Here is a 22,500-nt window from a genome sequence, read left to right on the forward strand (position 1 = left end):
TAAAGGCACAAAGTGATTGAAGTGTGCCCAGGCCCAGATCTACTTTGCTGGGCATGACTGTGTTTGACCTCTTGGGCCTGGAAGTCTGGTAGTAGTAGTAGTAGTAGTAGTATGATTTAAAGGTCCAAAGTGAATGAAGTGTGCCCAGGCCCAGAGCTACTTTGCTGGGCATGACTGTGTTTGACCTCTTGGGCCTGGAAGTCTATTTCTAGGCTTATATAAAGGGTCAAACTTCTTGAAGTGTGCCCAGGCCCAGAGCTACTTTGCTGGGCATGACTGTGTTTGACCTCTTGGGCCTGGAAGTCTGGTAGTAGTAGTAGTATGATTTAAAGGCACAAATTGATTGAAGTGTGCCCAGGCCCAGAGCTACTTTGCTGTGCATGACTGTGTTTGACCTCTTGGCTCTGGAAGTCTATTTCTAGGCTTATATAAAGGGTCAAACTTCTTGAAGTGTGCCCAGGCCCAGAGCTACTTTGCTGGGCATGAATGTGTTTGAACTCTTGGGCCTGGAAGTCTGGTGGTAGTAGTAGTATGATTTAAAGGCACAAAGTGATTGAAGTGTGCCCAGGCCCAGAGCTACTTTGCTGTGCATGACTGTGGTTGACCTCTTGGCCCTGGAAGTCTGGTGGTAGTAGTAGTATGATTTAAAGGCACAAAGTGATTGAAGTGTGCCCAGGCCCAGAGCTACTTTGCTGGGCATGACTGTGTTTGACCTCTTGGGCCTGGAAGTCTGGTAGTAGTAGTAGTAGTAGTAGTAGTAGTAGTAGTATGATTTAAAGGTACAAAGTGAATGAAGTGTGCCCAGGCCCAGAGCTACTTTGCTGGGCATGACTGTGTTTGACGTCTTGGGCCTGGAAGTCTGGTAGTAGTAGTATGATTTAAAGGTACAAAGTGAATGAAGTGTGCCCAGGCCCAGAGCTACTTTGCTGGGCATGACTGTGTTTGACCTCTTGGCTCTGGAAGTCTATTTCTAGGCTTATATAAAGGGTCAAACATCTTGAAGTGTGCCCAGGCCCAGAGCTACTTTGCTGGGCATGACTGTGTTTGACCTCTTGGGTCTGGAAGTCTGGTAGTAGTAGTAGTATGATTTAAAGGCACAAAGTGATTGAAGTGTGCCCAGGCCCAGAGCTACTTTGCTGTGCATGACTGTGTTTGACCTCTTGGCTCTGGAAGTCTATTTCTAGGCTTATATAAAGGGTCAAACTTCTTGAAGTGTGCCCAGGCCCAGAGCTACTTTGCTGGGCATGACTGTGTTTCACCTCTTGGGCCTGGAAGTCTGGTAGTAGTAGTATGATTTAAAGGCACAAAGTGATTGAAGTGTGCCCAGGCCCAGAGCTACTTTGCTGGGCATGAATGTGTTTGACCTCTTGGGCCTGGAAGTCTGGTGGTAGTAGTAGTATGATTTAAAGGCACAAAGTGATTGAAGTGTGCCCAGGCCCAGAGCTACTTTGCTGTGCATGACTGTGTTTGAACTCTTGGGCCTGGAAGTCTATTTCTAGGCTTATATAAAGGGTCAAACTTCTTGAAGTGTGCCCAGGCCCAGAGCTACTTTGCTGGGCATGACTGTGTTTCACCTCTTGGGCCTGGAAGTCTGGTAGTAGTAGTATGATTTAAAGGCACAAAGTGATTGAAGTGTGCCCAGGCCCAGAGCTACTTTGCTGGGCATGAATGTGTTTGACCTCTTGGGCCTGGAAGTCTGGTGGTAGTAGTAGTATGATTTAAAGGTACAAAGTGAATGAAGTGTGCCCAGGCCCAGAGCTACTTTGCTGTGCATGACTGTGTTTGAACTCTTGGGCCTGGAAGTCTATTTCTAGGCTTATATAAAGGGTCAAACATCTTGAAGTGTGCCCAGGCCCAGAGCTACTTTGCTGGGCATGACTGTGTTTGACCTCTTGGGCCTGGAAGTCTATTTCTAGGCTTATATAAAGGGTCAAACTTCTTGAAGTGTGCCCAGGCCCAGAGCTACTTTGCTGGGCATGACTGTGTTTGACCTCTTGGGTCTGGAAGTCTGGTAGTAGTAGTAGTATGATTTAAAGGCACAAAGTGATTGAAGTGTGCCCAGGCCCAGAGCTACTTTGCTGGGCATGACTGTGTTTGACCTCTTGGCTCTGGAAGTCTATTTCTAGGCTTATATAAAGGGTCAAACATCTTGAAGTGTGCCCAGGCCCAGAGCTACTTTGCTGGGCATGAATGTGTTTGAACTCTTGGGCCTGGAAGTCTGGTGGTAGTAGTAGTATGATTTAAAGGCACAAAGTGATTGAAGTGTGCCCAGGCCCAGAGCTACTTTGCTGTGCATGACTGTGGTTGACCTCTTGGCCCTGGAAGTCTGGTGGTGGTAGTAGTAGTATGATTTAAAGGCACAAAGTGAATGAAGTGTGCCCAGGCCCAGAGCTACTTTGCTGGGCATGACTGTGTTTGACCTCTTGGGCCTGGAAGTCTGGTAGTAGTAGTATGATTTAAAGGCACAAAGTGATTGAAGTGTGCCCAGGCCCAGAGCTACTTTGCTGGGCATGAATGTGTTTGACCTCTTGGGCCTGGAAGTCTGGTGGTAGTAGTAGTATGATTTAAAGGTACAAAGTGAATGAAGTGTGCCCAGGCCCAGAGCTACTTTGCTGGGCATGACTGTGTTTGACCTCTTGGGCCTGGAAGTCTGGTGGTAGTAGTAGTATGATTTAAAGGCACAAAGTGATTGAAGTGTGCCCAGGCCCAGAGCTACTTTGCTGGGCATGACTGTGTTTGACCTCTTGGGCCTGGAAGTCTGGTAGTAGTAGTATGATTTAAAGGTACAAAGTGAATGAAGTGTGCCCAGGCCCAGAGCTACTTTGCTGGGCATGACTGTGTTTGACGTCTTGGGCCTGGAAGTCTGGTAGTAGTAGTATGATTTAAAGGTACAAAGTGAATGAAGTGTGCCCAGGCCCAGAGCTACTTTGCTGGGCATGACTGTGTTTGACCTCTTGGCTCTGGAAGTCTATTTCTAGGCTTATATAAAGGGTCAAACATCTTGAAGTGTGCCCAGGCCCAGAGCTACTTTGCTGGGCATGACTGTGTTTGACCTCTTGGGTCTGGAAGTCTGGTAGTAGTAGTAGTATGATTTAAAGGCACAAAGTGATTGAAGTGTGCCCAGGCCCAGAGCTACTTTGCTGTGCATGACTGTGTTTGACCTCTTGGCTCTGGAAGTCTATTTCTAGGCTTATATAAAGGGTCAAACTTCTTGAAGTGTGCCCAGGCCCAGAGCTACTTTGCTGGGCATGACTGTGTTTCACCTCTTGGGCCTGGAAGTCTGGTAGTAGTAGTATGATTTAAAGGCACAAAGTGATTGAAGTGTGCCCAGGCCCAGAGCTACTTTGCTGGGCATGAATGTGTTTGACCTCTTGGGCCTGGAAGTCTGGTGGTAGTAGTAGTATGATTTAAAGGTACAAAGTGAATGAAGTGTGCCCAGGCCCAGAGCTACTTTGCTGTGCATGACTGTGTTTGAACTCTTGGGCCTGGAAGTCTATTTCTAGGCTTATATAAAGGGTCAAACATCTTGAAGTGTGCCCAGGCCCAGAGCTACTTTGCTGGGCATGACTGTGGTTGACCTCTTGGCCCTGGAAGTCTGGTGGTAGTAGTAGTATGATTTAAAGGCACAAAGTGAATGAAGTGTGCCCAGGCCCAGAGCTACTTTGCTGGGCATGAATGTGTTTGAACTCTTGGGCCTGGAAGTCTGGTAGTAGTAGTATGATTTAAAGGCACAAAGTGAATGAAGTGTGCCCAGGCCCAGAGCTACTTTGCTGTGCATGACTGTGTTTGACCTCTTGGCTCTGGAAGTCTATTTCTAGGCTTATATAAAGGGTCAAACTTCTTGAAGTGTGCCCAGGCCCAGAGCTACTTTGCTGTGTATGACTGTGTGACCTCTTGGCCCTGGAATTCTGGTGGTAGTAGTAGTAGTATGATTTAAAGGCACAAAGTGAATGAAGTGTGCCCAGGCCCAGAGCTACTTTGCTGGGCATGACTGTGTTTGACGTCTTGGGCCTGGAAGTCTGGTAGTAGTAGTAGTAGTAGTAGTAGTAGTAGTAGTAGTAGTATGATTTAAAGGTACAAAGTGAATGAAGTGTGCCCAGGCCCAGAGCTACTTTGCTGGGCATGACTGTGTTTGACCTCTTGGGCCTGGAAGTCTATTTCTAGGCTTATATAAAGGGTCAAACTTCTTGAAGTGTGCCCAGGCCCAGAGCTACTTTGCTGGGCATGACTGTGTTTGACCTCTTGGGTCTGGAAGTCTGGTAGTAGTAGTAGTAGTATGATTTAAAGGCACAAAGTGATTGAAGTGTGCCCAGGCCCAGAGCTACTTTGCTGTGCATGACTGTGTTTGACCTCTTGGCTCTGGAAGTCTATTTCTAGGCTTATATAAAGGGTCAAACTTCTTGAAGTGTGCCCAGGCCCAGAGCTACTTTGCTGTGTATGACTGTGTGACCTCTTGGCCCTGGAATTCTGGTGGTAGTAGTAGTATGATTTAAAGGCACAAAGTGAATGAAGTGTGCCCAGGCCCAGAGCTACTTTGCTGGGCATGACTGTGTTTGACCTCTTGGGCCTGGAAGTCTGGTAGTAGTAGTATGATTTAAAGGCACAAAGTGATTGAAGTGTGCCCAGGCCCAGAGCTACTTTGCTGGGCATGAATGTGTTTGAACTCTTGGGCCTGGAAGTCTGGTGGTAGTAGTAGTATGATTTAAAGGCACAAAGTGATTGAAGTGTGCCCAGGCCCAGAGCTACTTTGCTGGGCATGACTGTGTGACCTCTTGGGCCTGGAAGTCAGGTTGTAGTATTATTAAAAAAAAAAAGGGTCAAACTGCATGGTCCGCCCAGGCCCAGAGCTACTTTGCTGGGTATGATTCTGTGACCTCTTGGGTCTGGAAATGTGGTACTTTGAATGATTAAAAGAGTGAAACGGTCTGAAGTGTGCGCAGGTGTAAAGCAACCTTGCTAGGCATGAAGGTGTGACATCCAGGGCCTGGAAGTCTGGTGGTAGTAGTAGTATGATTTAAAGGCACAAAGTGATTGAAGTGTGCCCAGGCCCAGAGCTACTTTGCTGTGCATGACTGTGGTTGACCTCTTGGCCCTGGAAGTCTGGTGGTAGTAGTAGTATGATTTAAAGGCACAAAGTGATTGAAGTGTGCCCAGGCCCAGAGCTACTTTGCTGGGCATGACTGTGTTTGACCTCTTGGGCCTGGAAGTCTGGTAGTAGTAGTATGATTTAAAGGTACAAAGTGAATGAAGTGTGCCCAGGCCCAGAGCTACTTTGCTGGGCATGACTGTGTTTGACGTCTTGGGCCTGGAAGTCTGGTAGTAGTAGTATGATTTAAAGGTACAAAGTGAATGAAGTGTGCCCAGGCCCAGAGCTACTTTGCTGGGCATGACTGTGTTTGACCTCTTGGGCCTGGAAGTCTATTTCTAGGCTTATATAAAGGGTCAAACTTCTTGAAGTGTGCCCAGGCCCAGAGCTACTTTGCTGGGCATGACTGTGTTTGACCTCTTGGGTCTGGAAGTCTGGTAGTAGTAGTAGTATGATTTAAAGGCACAAAGTGATTGAAGTGTGCCCAGGCCCAGAGCTACTTTGCTGGGCATGACTGTGTTTGACCTCTTGGCTCTGGAAGTCTATTTCTAGGCTTATATAAAGGGTCAAACTTCTTGAAGTGTGCCCAGGCCCAGAGCTACTTTGCTGGGCATGACTGTGTTTCACCTCTTGGGCCTGGAAGTCTGGTAGTAGTAGTATGATTTAAAGGCACAAAGTGATTGAAGTGTGCCCAGGCCCAGAGCTACTTTGCTGGGCATGAATGTGTTTGACCTCTTGGGCCTGGAAGTCTGGTGGTAGTAGTAGTATGATTTAAAGGTACAAAGTGAATGAAGTGTGCCCAGGCCCAGAGCTACTTTGCTGTGCATGACTGTGTTTGAACTCTTGGGCCTGGAAGTCTATTTCTAGGCTTATATAAAGGGTCAAACATCTTGAAGTGTGCCCAGGCCCAGAGCTACTTTGCTGGGCATGACTGTGTTTGACCTCTTGGGCCTGGAAGTCTATTTCTAGGCTTATATAAAGGGTCAAACTTCTTGAAGTGTGCCCAGGCCCAGAGCTACTTTGCTGGGCATGACTGTGTTTGACCTCTTGGGTCTGGAAGTCTGGTAGTAGTAGTAGTATGATTTAAAGGCACAAAGTGATTGAAGTGTGCCCAGGCCCAGAGCTACTTTGCTGGGCATGACTGTGTTTGACCTCTTGGCTCTGGAAGTCTATTTCTAGGCTTATATAAAGGGTCAAACATCTTGAAGTGTGCCCAGGCCCAGAGCTACTTTGCTGGGCATGAATGTGTTTGAACTCTTGGGCCTGGAAGTCTGGTGGTAGTAGTAGTATGATTTAAAGGCACAAAGTGATTGAAGTGTGCCCAGGCCCAGAGCTACTTTGCTGTGCATGACTGTGGTTGACCTCTTGGCCCTGGAAGTCTGGTGGTGGTAGTAGTAGTATGATTTAAAGGCACAAAGTGAATGAAGTGTGCCCAGGCCCAGAGCTACTTTGCTGGGCATGACTGTGTTTGACCTCTTGGGCCTGGAAGTCTGGTAGTAGTAGTATGATTTAAAGGCACAAAGTGATTGAAGTGTGCCCAGGCCCAGAGCTACTTTGCTGGGCATGAATGTGTTTGACCTCTTGGGCCTGGAAGTCTGGTGGTAGTAGTAGTATGATTTAAAGGTACAAAGTGAATGAAGTGTGCCCAGGCCCAGAGCTACTTTGCTGGGCATGACTGTGTTTGACCTCTTGGGCCTGGAAGTCTGGTGGTAGTAGTAGTATGATTTAAAGGCACAAAGTGATTGAAGTGTGCCCAGGCCCAGAGCTACTTTGCTGGGCATGACTGTGTTTGACCTCTTGGGCCTGGAAGTCTGGTAGTAGTAGTATGATTTAAAGGTACAAAGTGAATGAAGTGTGCCCAGGCCCAGAGCTACTTTGCTGGGCATGACTGTGTTTGACGTCTTGGGCCTGGAAGTCTGGTAGTAGTAGTATGATTTAAAGGTACAAAGTGAATGAAGTGTGCCCAGGCCCAGAGCTACTTTGCTGGGCATGACTGTGTTTGACCTCTTGGCTCTGGAAGTCTATTTCTAGGCTTATATAAAGGGTCAAACATCTTGAAGTGTGCCCAGGCCCAGAGCTACTTTGCTGGGCATGACTGTGTTTGACCTCTTGGGTCTGGAAGTCTGGTAGTAGTAGTAGTATGATTTAAAGGCACAAAGTGATTGAAGTGTGCCCAGGCCCAGAGCTACTTTGCTGTGCATGACTGTGTTTGACCTCTTGGCTCTGGAAGTCTATTTCTAGGCTTATATAAAGGGTCAAACTTCTTGAAGTGTGCCCAGGCCCAGAGCTACTTTGCTGGGCATGACTGTGTTTCACCTCTTGGGCCTGGAAGTCTGGTAGTAGTAGTATGATTTAAAGGCACAAAGTGATTGAAGTGTGCCCAGGCCCAGAGCTACTTTGCTGGGCATGAATGTGTTTGACCTCTTGGGCCTGGAAGTCTGGTGGTAGTAGTAGTATGATTTAAAGGTACAAAGTGAATGAAGTGTGCCCAGGCCCAGAGCTACTTTGCTGTGCATGACTGTGTTTGAACTCTTGGGCCTGGAAGTCTATTTCTAGGCTTATATAAAGGGTCAAACATCTTGAAGTGTGCCCAGGCCCAGAGCTACTTTGCTGGGCATGACTGTGGTTGACCTCTTGGCCCTGGAAGTCTGGTGGTAGTAGTAGTATGATTTAAAGGCACAAAGTGAATGAAGTGTGCCCAGGCCCAGAGCTACTTTGCTGGGCATGAATGTGTTTGAACTCTTGGGCCTGGAAGTCTGGTAGTAGTAGTATGATTTAAAGGCACAAAGTGAATGAAGTGTGCCCAGGCCCAGAGCTACTTTGCTGTGCATGACTGTGTTTGACCTCTTGGCTCTGGAAGTCTATTTCTAGGCTTATATAAAGGGTCAAACTTCTTGAAGTGTGCCCAGGCCCAGAGCTACTTTGCTGTGTATGACTGTGTGACCTCTTGGCCCTGGAATTCTGGTGGTAGTAGTAGTAGTATGATTTAAAGGCACAAAGTGAATGAAGTGTGCCCAGGCCCAGAGCTACTTTGCTGGGCATGACTGTGTTTGACGTCTTGGGCCTGGAAGTCTGGTAGTAGTAGTAGTAGTAGTAGTAGTAGTAGTAGTAGTAGTATGATTTAAAGGTACAAAGTGAATGAAGTGTGCCCAGGCCCAGAGCTACTTTGCTGGGCATGACTGTGTTTGACCTCTTGGGCCTGGAAGTCTATTTCTAGGCTTATATAAAGGGTCAAACTTCTTGAAGTGTGCCCAGGCCCAGAGCTACTTTGCTGGGCATGACTGTGTTTGACCTCTTGGGTCTGGAAGTCTGGTAGTAGTAGTAGTAGTATGATTTAAAGGCACAAAGTGATTGAAGTGTGCCCAGGCCCAGAGCTACTTTGCTGTGCATGACTGTGTTTGACCTCTTGGCTCTGGAAGTCTATTTCTAGGCTTATATAAAGGGTCAAACTTCTTGAAGTGTGCCCAGGCCCAGAGCTACTTTGCTGTGTATGACTGTGTGACCTCTTGGCCCTGGAATTCTGGTGGTAGTAGTAGTATGATTTAAAGGCACAAAGTGAATGAAGTGTGCCCAGGCCCAGAGCTACTTTGCTGGGCATGACTGTGTTTGACCTCTTGGGCCTGGAAGTCTGGTAGTAGTAGTATGATTTAAAGGCACAAAGTGATTGAAGTGTGCCCAGGCCCAGAGCTACTTTGCTGGGCATGAATGTGTTTGAACTCTTGGGCCTGGAAGTCTGGTGGTAGTAGTAGTATGATTTAAAGGCACAAAGTGATTGAAGTGTGCCCAGGCCCAGAGCTACTTTGCTGGGCATGACTGTGTGACCTCTTGGGCCTGGAAGTCAGGTTGTAGTATTATTAAAAAAAAAAAGGGTCAAACTGCATGGTCCGCCCAGGCCCAGAGCTACTTTGCTGGGTATGATTCTGTGACCTCTTGGGTCTGGAAATGTGGTACTTTGAATGATTAAAAGAGTGAAACGGTCTGAAGTGTGCGCAGGTGTAAAGCAACCTTGCTAGGCATGAAGGTGTGACATCCAGGGCCTGGAAGTCTGGTGGTAGTAGTAGTATGATTTAAAGGCACAAAGTGATTGAAGTGTGCCCAGGCCCAGAGCTACTTTGCTGTGCATGACTGTGGTTGACCTCTTGGCCCTGGAAGTCTGGTGGTAGTAGTAGTATGATTTAAAGGCACAAAGTGATTGAAGTGTGCCCAGGCCCAGAGCTACTTTGCTGGGCATGACTGTGTTTGACCTCTTGGGCCTGGAAGTCTGGTAGTAGTAGTATGATTTAAAGGTACAAAGTGAATGAAGTGTGCCCAGGCCCAGAGCTACTTTGCTGGGCATGACTGTGTTTGACGTCTTGGGCCTGGAAGTCTGGTAGTAGTAGTATGATTTAAAGGTACAAAGTGAATGAAGTGTGCCCAGGCCCAGAGCTACTTTGCTGGGCATGACTGTGTTTGACCTCTTGGGCCTGGAAGTCTATTTCTAGGCTTATATAAAGGGTCAAACTTCTTGAAGTGTGCCCAGGCCCAGAGCTACTTTGCTGGGCATGACTGTGTTTGACCTCTTGGGTCTGGAAGTCTGGTAGTAGTAGTAGTATGATTTAAAGGCACAAAGTGATTGAAGTGTGCCCAGGCCCAGAGCTACTTTGCTGGGCATGACTGTGTTTGACCTCTTGGCTCTGGAAGTCTATTTCTAGGCTTATATAAAGGGTCAAACTTCTTGAAGTGTGCCCAGGCCCAGAGCTACTTTGCTGGGCATGACTGTGTTTCACCTCTTGGGCCTGGAAGTCTGGTAGTAGTAGTATGATTTAAAGGCACAAAGTGATTGAAGTGTGCCCAGGCCCAGAGCTACTTTGCTGGGCATGAATGTGTTTGACCTCTTGGGCCTGGAAGTCTGGTGGTAGTAGTAGTATGATTTAAAGGTACAAAGTGAATGAAGTGTGCCCAGGCCCAGAGCTACTTTGCTGTGCATGACTGTGTTTGAACTCTTGGGCCTGGAAGTCTATTTCTAGGCTTATATAAAGGGTCAAACATCTTGAAGTGTGCCCAGGCCCAGAGCTACTTTGCTGGGCATGACTGTGTTTGACCTCTTGGGCCTGGAAGTCTATTTCTAGGCTTATATAAAGGGTCAAACTTCTTGAAGTGTGCCCAGGCCCAGAGCTACTTTGCTGGGCATGACTGTGTTTGACCTCTTGGGTCTGGAAGTCTGGTAGTAGTAGTAGTATGATTTAAAGGCACAAAGTGATTGAAGTGTGCCCAGGCCCAGAGCTACTTTGCTGGGCATGACTGTGTTTGACCTCTTGGCTCTGGAAGTCTATTTCTAGGCTTATATAAAGGGTCAAACATCTTGAAGTGTGCCCAGGCCCAGAGCTACTTTGCTGGGCATGAATGTGTTTGAACTCTTGGGCCTGGAAGTCTGGTGGTAGTAGTAGTATGATTTAAAGGCACAAAGTGATTGAAGTGTGCCCAGGCCCAGAGCTACTTTGCTGTGCATGACTGTGGTTGACCTCTTGGCCCTGGAAGTCTGGTGGTGGTAGTAGTAGTATGATTTAAAGGCACAAAGTGAATGAAGTGTGCCCAGGCCCAGAGCTACTTTGCTGGGCATGACTGTGTTTGACCTCTTGGGCCTGGAAGTCTGGTAGTAGTAGTATGATTTAAAGGCACAAAGTGATTGAAGTGTGCCCAGGCCCAGAGCTACTTTGCTGGGCATGAATGTGTTTGACCTCTTGGGCCTGGAAGTCTGGTGGTAGTAGTAGTATGATTTAAAGGTACAAAGTGAATGAAGTGTGCCCAGGCCCAGAGCTACTTTGCTGGGCATGACTGTGTTTGACCTCTTGGGCCTGGAAGTCTGGTGGTAGTAGTAGTATGATTTAAAGGCACAAAGTGATTGAAGTGTGCCCAGGCCCAGAGCTACTTTGCTGGGCATGACTGTGTTTGACCTCTTGGGCCTGGAAGTCTGGTAGTAGTAGTATGATTTAAAGGTACAAAGTGAATGAAGTGTGCCCAGGCCCAGAGCTACTTTGCTGGGCATGACTGTGTTTGACGTCTTGGGCCTGGAAGTCTGGTAGTAGTAGTATGATTTAAAGGTACAAAGTGAATGAAGTGTGCCCAGGCCCAGAGCTACTTTGCTGGGCATGACTGTGTTTGACCTCTTGGCTCTGGAAGTCTATTTCTAGGCTTATATAAAGGGTCAAACATCTTGAAGTGTGCCCAGGCCCAGAGCTACTTTGCTGGGCATGACTGTGTTTGACCTCTTGGGTCTGGAAGTCTGGTAGTAGTAGTAGTATGATTTAAAGGCACAAAGTGATTGAAGTGTGCCCAGGCCCAGAGCTACTTTGCTGTGCATGACTGTGTTTGACCTCTTGGCTCTGGAAGTCTATTTCTAGGCTTATATAAAGGGTCAAACTTCTTGAAGTGTGCCCAGGCCCAGAGCTACTTTGCTGGGCATGACTGTGTTTCACCTCTTGGGCCTGGAAGTCTGGTAGTAGTAGTATGATTTAAAGGCACAAAGTGATTGAAGTGTGCCCAGGCCCAGAGCTACTTTGCTGGGCATGAATGTGTTTGACCTCTTGGGCCTGGAAGTCTGGTGGTAGTAGTAGTATGATTTAAAGGTACAAAGTGAATGAAGTGTGCCCAGGCCCAGAGCTACTTTGCTGTGCATGACTGTGTTTGAACTCTTGGGCCTGGAAGTCTATTTCTAGGCTTATATAAAGGGTCAAACATCTTGAAGTGTGCCCAGGCCCAGAGCTACTTTGCTGGGCATGACTGTGGTTGACCTCTTGGCCCTGGAAGTCTGGTGGTAGTAGTAGTATGATTTAAAGGCACAAAGTGAATGAAGTGTGCCCAGGCCCAGAGCTACTTTGCTGGGCATGAATGTGTTTGAACTCTTGGGCCTGGAAGTCTGGTAGTAGTAGTATGATTTAAAGGCACAAAGTGAATGAAGTGTGCCCAGGCCCAGAGCTACTTTGCTGTGCATGACTGTGTTTGACCTCTTGGCTCTGGAAGTCTATTTCTAGGCTTATATAAAGGGTCAAACTTCTTGAAGTGTGCCCAGGCCCAGAGCTACTTTGCTGTGTATGACTGTGTGACCTCTTGGCCCTGGAATTCTGGTGGTAGTAGTAGTAGTATGATTTAAAGGCACAAAGTGAATGAAGTGTGCCCAGGCCCAGAGCTACTTTGCTGGGCATGACTGTGTTTGACGTCTTGGGCCTGGAAGTCTGGTAGTAGTAGTAGTAGTAGTAGTAGTAGTAGTAGTAGTAGTATGATTTAAAGGTACAAAGTGAATGAAGTGTGCCCAGGCCCAGAGCTACTTTGCTGGGCATGACTGTGTTTGACCTCTTGGGCCTGGAAGTCTATTTCTAGGCTTATATAAAGGGTCAAACTTCTTGAAGTGTGCCCAGGCCCAGAGCTACTTTGCTGGGCATGACTGTGTTTGACCTCTTGGGTCTGGAAGTCTGGTAGTAGTAGTAGTAGTATGATTTAAAGGCACAAAGTGATTGAAGTGTGCCCAGGCCCAGAGCTACTTTGCTGTGCATGACTGTGTTTGACCTCTTGGCTCTGGAAGTCTATTTCTAGGCTTATATAAAGGGTCAAACTTCTTGAAGTGTGCCCAGGCCCAGAGCTACTTTGCTGTGTATGACTGTGTGACCTCTTGGCCCTGGAATTCTGGTGGTAGTAGTAGTATGATTTAAAGGCACAAAGTGAATGAAGTGTGCCCAGGCCCAGAGCTACTTTGCTGGGCATGACTGTGTTTGACCTCTTGGGCCTGGAAGTCTATTTCTAGGCTTATATAAAGGGTCAAACTTCTTGAAGTGTGCCCAGGCCCAGAGCTACTTTGCTGTGTATGACTGTGTGACCTCTTGGCCCTGGAATTCTGGTGGTAGTAGTAGTATGATTTAAAGGCACAAAGTGAATGAAGTGTGCCCAGGCCCAGAGCTACTTTGCTGGGCATGACTGTGTTTGACCTCTTGGGCCTGGAAGTCTGGTAGTAGTAGTATGATTTAAAGGCACAAAGTGATTGAAGTGTGCCCAGGCCCAGAGCTACTTTGCTGGGCATGAATGTGTTTGACCTCTTGGGCCTGGAAGTCTGGTGGTAGTAGTAGTATGATTTAAAGGTACAAAGTGAATGAAGTGTGCCCAGGCCCAGAGCTACTTTGCTGGGCATGACTGTGTTTGACCTCTTGGGCCTGGAAGTCTGGTGGTAGTAGTAGTATGATTTAAAGGTACAAAGTGAATGAAGTGTGCCCAGGCCCAGAGCCAGGCCTGGGCAGCAGGGGGCGCTCCTGGCCATGCCCAGCGAGTTTCGTGCGAATCGGACCTGGTCCGGAAGAGATACGAAGGGAAAACTCATTACTCGTCGGGGTGGCACATCCAGGCTCTCGACCCTCCCAAAGCGTCCGACCAGGGTGCACCCTGCCGGGCATGGTTAGCCGCCAGCCCCCTTCCTGGAGGTCTGGTTGGCACGGGGTTTTGATTTTTCGGTTTCATATCTCTGGGCTCCTTGGGAGCAGAAAGTCGGTTGAGGGCCCTTTGGAAAGAGCCGGGGCTGCCGTTTAACGCTGTCCAAGCGGCAGGCGAAGCGCACCCACCGTTTTTACGCTATGATTTTTTAAAACCGCCGGGGCGGCAAACACAGGGCCGGTCGGGTTTGAAGACGAATATCTCTTCGGCCCTTGGGAGGAGAGAAGCAGCGCGGGTCACCTTTGAACGCGCTCGCTGCCAGGAACGTCTGGCGTAAAAGTTTCGTGGGAATCGGACGTTCCTAGGCTGAGAAGCGAGCGCCCGCCCTCGGGCGGTCGGGGGCCCCTTTCTCATTCCCCGTCTGGGCTAAAAATACGAGGTCAGACCCGATGGACTCGGGAGACTGGAGAGTACCAGGGAGACCCTGGAAGCAGGCGACCCGACCCACGCTTCGCTGTCTCCTCGGCCCTCGGGAGTAGAAGCGCGGGGACGGTGGCGTGGGCAGCAGGGGGCGCTCCTGGCCATGCCCAGCGAGTTTCGTGCGAATCGGACCTGGTCCGGAAGAGATACGAAGGGAAAACTCATTACTCGTCGGGGTGGCACATCCAGGCTCTCGACCCTCCCAAAGCGTCCGACCAGGGTGCACCCTGCCGGGCATGGTTAGCCGCCAGCCCCCTTCCTGGAGGTCTGGTTGGCACGGGGTTTTGATTTTTCGGTTTCATATCTCTGGGCTCCTTGGGAGCAGAAAGTCGGTTGAGGGCCCTTTGGAAAGAGCCGGGGCTGCCGTTTAACGCTGTCCAAGCGGCAGGCGAAGCGCACCCACCGTTTTTACGCTATGATTTTTTAAAACCGCCGGGGCGGCAAACACAGGGCCGGTCGGGTTTGAAGACGAATATCTCTTCGGCCCTTGGGAGGAGAGAAGCAGCGCGGGTCACCTTTGAACGCGCTCGCTGCCAGGAACGTCTGGCGTAAAAGTTTCGTGGGAATCGGACGTTCCTAGGCTGAGAAGCGAGCGCCCGCCCTCGGGCGGTCGGGGGCCCCTTTCTCATTCCCCGTCTGGGCTAAAAATACGAGGTCGGACCCGATGGACTCGGGAGACTGGAGAGTACCAGGGAGACCCTGGAAGCAGGCGACCCGACCCACGCTTCGCTGTCTCCTCGGCCCTCGGGAGTAGAAGCGCGGGGACGGTGGCGTGGGCAGCAGGGGGCGCTCCTGGCCATGCCCAGCGAGTTTCGTGCGAATCGGACCTGGTCCGGAAGAGATACGAAGGGAAAACTCATTACTCGTCGGGGTGGCACATCCAGGCTCTCGACCCTCCCAAAGCGTCCGACCAGGGTGCACCCTGCCGGGCATGGTTAGCCGCCAGCCCCCTTCCTGGAGGTCTGGTTGGCACGGGGTTTTGATTTATCGGTTTCATATCTCTGGGCTCCTTGGGAGCAGAAAGTCGGTTGAGGGCCCTTTGGAAAGAGCCGGGGCTGCCGTTTAACGCTGTCCAAGCGGCAGGCGAAGCGCACCCACCGTTTTTACGCTATGATTTTTTAAAACCGCCGGGGCGGCAAACACAGGGCCGGTCGGGTTTGAAGACGAATATCTCTTCGGCCCTTGGGAGGAGAGAAGCAGCGCGGGTCACCTTTGAACGCGCTCGCTGCCAGGAACGTCTGGCGTAAAAGTTTCGTGGGAATCGGACGTTCCTAGGCTGAGAAGCGAGCGCCCGCCCTCGGGCGGTCGGGGGCCCCTTTCTCATTCCCCGTCTGGGCTAAAAATACGAGGTCGGACCCGATGGACTCGGGAGACTGGAGAGTACCAGGGAGACCCTGGAAGCAGGCGACCCGACCCACGCTTCGCTGTCTCCTCGGCCCTCGGGAGTAGAAGCGCGGGGACGGTGGCGTGGGCAGCAGGGGGCGCTCCTGGCCATGCCCAGCGAGTTTCGTGCGAATCGGACCTGGTCCGGAAGAGATACGAAGGGAAAACTCATTACTCGTCGGGGTGGCACATCCAGGCTCTCGACCCTCCCAAAGCGTCCGACCAGGGTGCACCCTGCCGGGCATGGTTAGCCGCCAGCCCCCTTCCTGGAGGTCTGGTTGGCACGGGGTTTTGATTTATCGGTTTCATATCTCTGGGCTCCTTGGGAGCAGAAAGTCGGTTGAGGGCCCTTTGGAAAGAGCCGGGGCTGCCGTTTAACGCTGTCCAAGCGGCAGGCGAAGCGCACCCACCGTTTTTACGCTATGATTTTTTAAAACCGCCGGGGCGGCAAACACAGGGCCGGTCGGGTTTGAAGACGAATATCTCTTCGGCCCTTGGGAGGAGAGAAGCAGCGCGGGTCACCTTTGAACGCGCTCGCTGCCAGGAACGTCTGGCGTAAAAGTTTCGTGGGAATCGGACGTTCCTAGGCTGAGAAGCGAGCGCCCGCCCTCGGGCGGTCGGGGGCCCCTTTCTCATTCCCCGTCTGGGCTAAAAATACGAGGTCGGACCCGATGGACTCGGGAGACTGGAGAGTACCAGGGAGACCCTGGAAGCAGGCGACCCGACCCACGCTTCGCTGTCTCCTCGGCCCTCGGGAGTAGAAGCGCGGGGACGGTGGCGTGGGCAGCAGGGGGCGCTCCTGGCCATGCCCAGCGAGTTTCGTGCGAATCGGACCTGGTCCGGAAGAGATACGAAGGGAAAACTCATTACTCGTCGGGGTGGCACATCCAGGCTCTCGACCCTCCCAAAGCGTCCGACCAGGGTGCACCCTGCCGGGCATGGTTAGCCGCCAGCCCCCTTCCTGGAGGTCTGGTTGGCACGGGGTTTTGATTTTTCGGTTTCATATCTCTGGGCTCCTTGGGAGCAGAAAGTCGGTTGAGGGCCCTTTGGAAAGAGCCGGGGCTGCCGTTTAACGCTGTCCAAGCGGCAGGCGAAGCGCACCCACCGTTTTTACGCTATGATTTTTTAAAACCGCCGGGGCGGCAAACACAGGGCCGGTCGGGTTTGAAGACGAATATCTCTTCGGCCCTTGGGAGGAGAGAAGCAGCGCGGGTCACCTTTGAACGCGCTCGCTGCCAGGAACGTCTGGCGTAAAAGTTTCGTGGGAATCGGACGTTCCTAGGCTGAGAAGCGAGCGCCCGCCCTCGGGCGGTCGGGGGCCCCTTTCTCATTCCCCGTCTGGGCTAAAAATACGAGGTCGGACCCGATGGACTCGGGAGACTGGAGAGTACCAGGGAGACCCTGGAAGCAGGCGACCCGACCCACGCTTCGCTGTCTCCTCGGCCCTCGGGAGTAGAAGCGCGGGGACGGTGGCGTGGGCAGCAGGGGGCGCTCCTGGCCATGCCCAGCGAGTTTCGTGCGAATCGGACCTGGTCCGGAAGAGATACGAAGGGAAAACTCATTACTCGTCGGGGTGGCACATCCAGGCTCTCGACCCTCCCAAAGCGTCCGACCAGGGTGCACCCTGCCGGGCATGGTTAGCCGCCAGCCCCCTTCCTGGAGGTCTGGTTGGCACGGGGTTTTGATTTATCGGTTTCATATCTCTGGGCTCCTTGGGAGCAGAAAGTCGGTTGAGGGCCCTTTGGAAAGAGCCGGGGCTGCCGTTTAACGCTGTCCAAGCGGCAGGCGAAGCGCACCCACCGTTTTTACGCTATGATTTTTAAAACCGCCGGGGCGGCAAACACAGGGCCGGTCGGGTTTGAAGACGAATATCTCTTCGGCCCTTGGGAGGAGAGAAGCAGCGCGGGTCACCTTTGAACGCGCTCGCTGCCAGGAACGTCTGGCGTAAAAGTTTCGTGGGAATCGGACGTTCCTAGGCTGAGAAGCGAGCGCCCGCCCTCGGGCGGTCGGGGGCCCCTTTCTCATTCCCCGTCTGGGCTAAAAATACGAGGTCGGACCCGATGGACTCGGGAGACTGGAGAGTACCAGGGAGACCCTGGAAGCAGGCGACCCGACCCACGCTTCGCTGTCTCCTCGGCCCTCGGGAGTAGAAGCGCGGGGACGGTGGCGTGGGCAGCAGGGGGCGCTCCTGGCCATGCCCAGCGAGTTTCGTGCGAATCGGACCTGGTCCGGAAGAGATACGAAGGGAAAACTCATTACTCGTCGGGGTGGCACATCCAGGCTCTCGACCCTCCCGAAGTGTCCGACCAGGGTGCACCCTGCCGGGCTAAGAGAACAGCCAGGTGAACCCTGGAGGTTCCGAACTCCAGACCCCTGGACCCGACGGCTCAGTCCGCCTCAGGTGCACTACAGAGGTCCTCGGGCTGTCCCTGAGTGCATTAAAACGGAAATCAGAATTACTCCCCCGGGTGGCACTTCCAGGCTCTCGACCCTCCCAAAGTGTCCGACCAGGGTGCACCCTGCTGGGCATGGTTAGCCGCCAGCCCCCTTCCTGGAGGTCTGGTTGGCACGGGGTTTTGCAAATAGGTCCCGTCGGGTATATGGGAGAGCAAAGAGAATCAATGGGGTCCAAGCACTAAATTCATCCAGTGGCGTTCTCTGGAAGCCCAAGGGGAGTCCGAGGGGTGTTCGGCCGGCAAGGGGAGCTCTCCCTCGGACACATGATCAAACGCCTGTCCCCTACCGGAAAGTGGTGTGCTCTGGATGCCCCCCCCCCCCCCCCCATCCCCCGAGGGGGGTGCTTATCCCGCGAGGGGAGCCCTCCTCGGGTTAAGTGAACCATCATGCCGATTCCCCTATGGAAGTGGGCACATCCAGGCACACAGTCTGCTTTGCTCTCCCCGACCCGAGTGCGTCTGTTGGGCTGAGTGTACGCCCAGGCAACTGGATCCAATGGCTCAGTCCGCCGCAGCGTGCTTCGACGATGGGTCGTACAGCCATGCCACCAGGGTGGGCGTGTTTGTAAATGTACCAGTGGATTCTCGTCGGCCTGCCACATCCATGGTATCGACCCACCAGGCCTGTCCGACCAGGGGTTGACCCTGGACGGGCACGGTCTGTGGTTTGGCCCTTGTCCTAGATGAATCGGGCACGGGGTTTTCTGGCCAGGTACCATCGGGTTACTGGGAGAGCGGCTTCGGTCTCCAGGTGAGACCAATGGTGAAGCAGCACGAGGCAATGGAGAGCATGCAAAGCGATGGGGAAGCCATGCACGGCAATGGCCACGAAAAAAAAAAAAAAATCACCACGGAAGGAACGTGAAGAACAAGGAGGAGTGTAGTGACACTGCCCAAAGCTGCCCGGTGTTGCAGGGGTCTATTGGTGTGTTGCTTCCTTGTTTGGTAGAGTGGAGTACCAGACCCGCCAGGGGTAGGCAAACCATTCCCCCTACGGTAAGTGAGGAGCCAGCCATTTGACGAGCGGGTGTCCACGTGTACGGGTGCGAGCGCTATCCCCCCACACGGGGTTAGGCCACGGCCTTAGGTGGACGTCTGCCGACCAGCCCCGGCTGATCCAGAACTTCTGATGTGGAGAGCGGTTTTGACAGATCCTCCCTGGTTCTAGCGGGTCAAGCCTCTGATGGGGGGTGGGGGTTATTTGTAACCCATCCCAGAACTCTCTGGGGGAGACTCAGACGGCCAGTCTGTCTACTCAGTTGTCCTATACTGGTGTCTGTGGTTTGGGAGGAAGGGAGTGCCCTGCTTTGTTGGCCTCCTCTTCAAAACTACCTGGGCCCACGAATCACTCTTCTTGGTTACATCACGAAACGTAGGTTGAGCGAGGCTAGGGGGGAGGGAATTCGACGAGGTCTTTCCCTTGTCCCCCCACCAGCGGCCCACGAAAATCAAAACGGCGTGAAGAGAGGGAACGCCGAAAGCACCTGGAGTCGGCCGTCCGCACCTCCGGAGGAGGTGGACGGGGTACGGTGCGGGCATGACCGGATGGGACAGCTTTGCATCAAGGTGAGAGGTCGGCGTCCGAAGGCCAGAGGGCGGTGCGCGAGCACGTTTACACTGGCCGCGGAAGCTGTCCTGGGTAGCCCTGTATGGCGTCTGGACCTGACGGCGCACGCACTTACAACCCGCTGCTTCCTAGCCCCCGGAAGGGGAGGCGGATGTCACTCGTGGTTCATCCCAGACCACGGTGCAAACTACCTGGTTGATCCTGCCAGTAACATATGCTTGTCTCAAAGATTAAGCCATGCAGGTCTAAGTGCACACGGCCGGTACAGTGAAACTGCGAATGGCTCATTAAATCAGTTATGGTTCCTTTGATCGCTCCACACGTTACTCGGATAACTGTGGTAATTCTAGAGCTAATACATGCAAACGAGCGCTGACCCTTCGGGGGATGCGTGCATTTATCAGACCCAAAACCCATCCGGGGGGCTCGGGCCCCCCGGCCGCTTTGGTGACTCTAGATAACCTCGGGCCGATCGCGCGCCCTCCGCGGCGGCGACGTCTCATTCGAATGTCTGCCCTATCAACTTTCGATGGTACCATAGTCGGCTACCATGGTGACCACGGGTAACGGGGAATCAGGGTTCGATTCCGGAGAGGGAGCCTGAGAAACGGCTACCACATCCAAGGAAGGCAGCAGGCGCGCAAATTACCCATTCCCGACACGGGGAGGTAGTGACGAAAAATAACGATACAGGTCTCTTTCGAGGCCCTGTAATCGGAATGAGCGTATCCTAAACCCATGGGTGAGGACCCATTGGAGGGCAAGTCTGGTGCCAGCAGCCGCGGTAATTCCAGCTCCAATAGCGTATATTAAAGTTGCTGCAGTTAAAAAGCTCGTAGTTGGATGTCGGGAGTGGGCTGGCGGTCCGCCGCGAGGCGTGCCACCGCCTGTCTCAGACCCTGTCTCCCGGTGCCCCCCGGATGCCCTTGGCTGGGTGTCCGGACGGGGCTCGGAGCGTTTACTTTGAAAAAATTAGAGTGTTCAAAGCGGGCCCGCTTCTCGCCTGAATACCTGAGCTAGGAATAATGGAATAGGACTCCGGTTCTATTTTGTGGGTTTCCTGAACCAGGGCCATGATTAAGAGGGACGGCCGGGGGCATTCGTATTGCGCCGCTAGAGGTGAAATTCTTGGACCGGCGCAAGACGGACGAAAGCGAAAGCATTTGCCAAGAATGTTTTCATTAATCAAGAACGAAAGTCGGAGGTTCGAAGACGATCAGATACCGTCGTAGTTCCGACCGTAAACTATGCCGACCCGCGATCCGGCGGCGTTATTCCCATGACCCGCCGGGCAGCGTGAGGGAAACCACGAGTCTGTGGGTTCCGGGGGGAGTATGGTTGCAAAGCTGAAACTTAAAGGAATTGACGGAAGGGCACCACCAGGAGTGGAGCCTGCGGCTTAATTTGACTCAACACGGGAAACCTCACCCGGCCCGGACACGGAAAGGATTGACAGATTGATAGCTCTTTCTCGATTCTGTGGGTGGTGGTGCATGGCCGTTCTTAGTTGGTGGAGCGATTTGTCTGGTTAATTCCGATAACGAACGAGACTCCGGCATGCTAAATAGTTACGCGGCCCTCCGCGGTCGGCGTCAAACTTCTTAGAGGGACAAGTGGCGTTCAGCCACGCGAGATGGAGCAATAACAGGTCTGTGATGCCCTTAGATGTCCGGGGCTGCACGCGCGCCACAATGGTTGGATCAGCGTGTGCCTACCCTACACCGAGAGGTGCGGGTAATCCGCTGAACCCCATTCGTGATGGGGACTGGGGATTGCAATTATTCCCCATGAACGAGGAATTCCCAGTAAGCGCGGGTCATAAGCTCGCGTTGATTAAGTCCCTGCCCTTTGTACACACCGCCCGTCGCTACTACCGATCGGATGGTTTAGTGAGGTCCTCGGATCGGCCCCGCCGGGGCTCCTCGCGGGCCTTGGCGGAGCGCCGAGAAGTCGATCAAACTTGACTATCTAGAGGAAGTAAAAGTCGTAACAAGGTTTTCGTAGGTGAACCTGCGAAAGGATCATTAACGGGTAACGCTGTCCGGCGTGCCTCCTCTCCCGACCCCCTCGACTTCGCCGTCCCCCCGCGTCGGGGCCCAGGGTCGAAAGGGTCTTCGGGGTTGCTGTTACACGTGGTCGCTTGCAGGTCAGGCTGGACAGAAGGCATAAAGGAGGAGCCTAGTCCCTCCCACCCCTTCCTCGTCCTCCGCCTCTTCCTCCGCGTCGTCCTTCAGCACCCCCCCCCCCGCAGGCCCCGGTATTCTCTGGGTTCCAGCGCGAGAGACGCGTCGTTCAAAAAACTCGGCGTCCCCGCTCGTCGGGCGAAGGCCGGTTTCCCCTCACCTTGCCGGCAGGAGAAGCGCCTGCGAGTCGAGCGGGTCGTACGGGTCCGTCCCGCGCCCTCCCTCTCGCTCGCACGGCCGCTGCCTCCGTCCACCGCGAGGGGTTTTCCTATTTTGTTGTCCTTGTCATTCATCCCCGTCCCCTTGCTCGCTGACGAGCGGACTTTCCGGGGGGGGTTGCGAGCGCTGCTCCTCGTGGGGCAGGCCATGGCCCTTCCTGTGTTCGTCCGCCCACCGGCGTCCTGGGGCGTGGTGGTGGTGGGTGGCGCAGCCGGTTCCCCTGCTTCTCTCTCTCAGAAAGGAGTCTCAGGGGGACCCCCGGCAGGTACCTAGGGCTTGGCCCACGCTACGTGAGTTCCACCCCTTTCGAGGGGTCGGACGGGGCGGGCGCGGAGGGCCGCGGTTCAAAGACTGACTCGTCTGCCACGTGGGGCGTGTGGGCAAAGCGCAACCCCGCGCCCGTTTCAACACTCGCAGACGGGGGCGCCTGACCGGTTGGTGAAACCTTTTAAACCTGTCTTTGTAGTCGTGGTGAAAGACCTAAACTGAGCCTGAAATAAAAGAGTACAACTCTTAGCGGTGGATCACTTGGCTCGTGCGTCGATGAAGAACGCAGCCAGCTGCGAGAACTAATGTGAATTGCAGGACACATTGATCATCGACATTTCGAACGCACATTGCGGCCCCGGGTCCATCCCGGGGCTACGCCTGTCTGAGGGTCGCTATTCCTATCTGTCGGACCTGCCTTCTCAGGCGGGACCGCGGTTGGAGGTTCGTAGGTGGGGGGGTGCC

General features: G+C 52.7%; 2 non-coding genes across 2 annotated transcripts; both read left to right on the top strand.

Annotated features, from left to right (window-relative positions):
* Positions 1-19,554: 19,554 nt before the first annotated feature.
* LOC145654747 (18S ribosomal RNA) lies at positions 19,555-21,393 on the top strand. The gene has a single exon (XR_014120947.1). It is a non-coding gene; the product is annotated as an 18S ribosomal RNA (ribosomal RNA).
* An 883-nt stretch (positions 21,394-22,276) lies between these two features.
* LOC145654753 (5.8S ribosomal RNA) lies at positions 22,277-22,430 on the top strand. Its single transcript, XR_014120953.1, has one exon. It is a non-coding gene; the product is annotated as a 5.8S ribosomal RNA (ribosomal RNA).
* Positions 22,431-22,500: the final 70 nt, after the last annotated feature.

This window comes from Electrophorus electricus, unplaced genomic scaffold, assembly GCF_041902795.1.
Source record: "Electrophorus electricus isolate QZ-2024a unplaced genomic scaffold, ASM4190279v1 Scaffold151, whole genome shotgun sequence".
Taxonomy (NCBI): Eukaryota; Metazoa; Chordata; class Actinopteri; order Gymnotiformes; family Gymnotidae; genus Electrophorus; species Electrophorus electricus.